The sequence below is a fragment of the Erpetoichthys calabaricus genome, chromosome 11 (assembly GCF_900747795.2).
Source record: "Erpetoichthys calabaricus chromosome 11, fErpCal1.3, whole genome shotgun sequence".
Taxonomy (NCBI): Eukaryota; Metazoa; Chordata; class Cladistia; order Polypteriformes; family Polypteridae; genus Erpetoichthys; species Erpetoichthys calabaricus.
Genome location: NC_041404.2, coordinates 128423510 through 128424659, shown reverse-complemented (window position 1 = coordinate 128424659; position 1150 = coordinate 128423510).

Below are 1150 nucleotides of genomic sequence, written 5' to 3'. Positions count from 1 at the left end.
TCCAATTGTCTTTTTGGTTTTTGATTTCAGATTAAACACATTTGTAATTGAGACTTTCTGGCTGTAATCCACAGACATTATTTTCAGAAGACTGTGATTTTTGAGTGTTTTTCATTAATGATGACATTGTATTTTACAATTTAAATTCATGCAGATAACGTGTGCTTTAAGGAAGCCATTATTCAGTAAGTAGAGTGGCATAGCTCCAGAAAGCTGGGCTCAAATCCCAGCATGATTTTTGTCTCTAGGGAGTTTGTATGTTTTCCTTGTTTTTTTTCAAGGTACTGCGGTTTTCTTACAACATCCAAAAGATGTTTCGGGTATTTGGATGGACAGAGTGTGCCCAATGATCGACTGGCACCCTTCACTAAAATACTTGATGCTGCATGGTTAGGCTTTACCCTAAGCTGGTTCAATAAATCGGTAGATGATTCTGTTGTCCACGTTGATCCCGTCATGTTTATTTTTGGAGCTGAGGTGTCTTATTTGTTATGTTTAACATCATTGATTTTGATCTTTGCAGAATCCTCATAAAGTTTACCTGAGCTATGTCTGTCTGAGTGTAGTCACCCACTCTGCTAGGAGCCCATTTTTCAATGGGAAAAATGGCACAAATCCAAAATGTATCCTGCAATTAGATGGCTTAATTGTAGCACTGAATAAAACTTCTGACTCCTGTTCCCATTAAGGGTTTTACATTTAAAAAAAAAAATCATTTTCATGGCATTAACGTCATTGAGATCCTGTGTAACTATATAATAATACACTGTAGTCTAACACCATGGGCTTAATTCAGGAAACGAAGCCTGAGAAAGGTTCAGTATTTACAGAATACAAAAGAAACATGTGGCACAAGGCATTACGGAGTCAGAAAAAACTGTAATTGCATCTGTTAGCACTGAGATGTTAATAGCTTTACAATTTAAAGCTGATGTTAAATCATTTCTCTACCTGCTTAAAAATGCAAAAAGACAAAACATTTAGCTGCACCTTCAGCAATGCTCTGTTGTTTGCATTTAAGAAGCTGTGTTTTTGTGGCAGATTGCTAATAAAATACTGTAGTCCAGTGCATTCTGCGCCCAACTTTTTGATTATTTGTTAATTTATAAATTGTAATATTGGCCTCATGCCGCTAGAGTAAGTGGTGTGG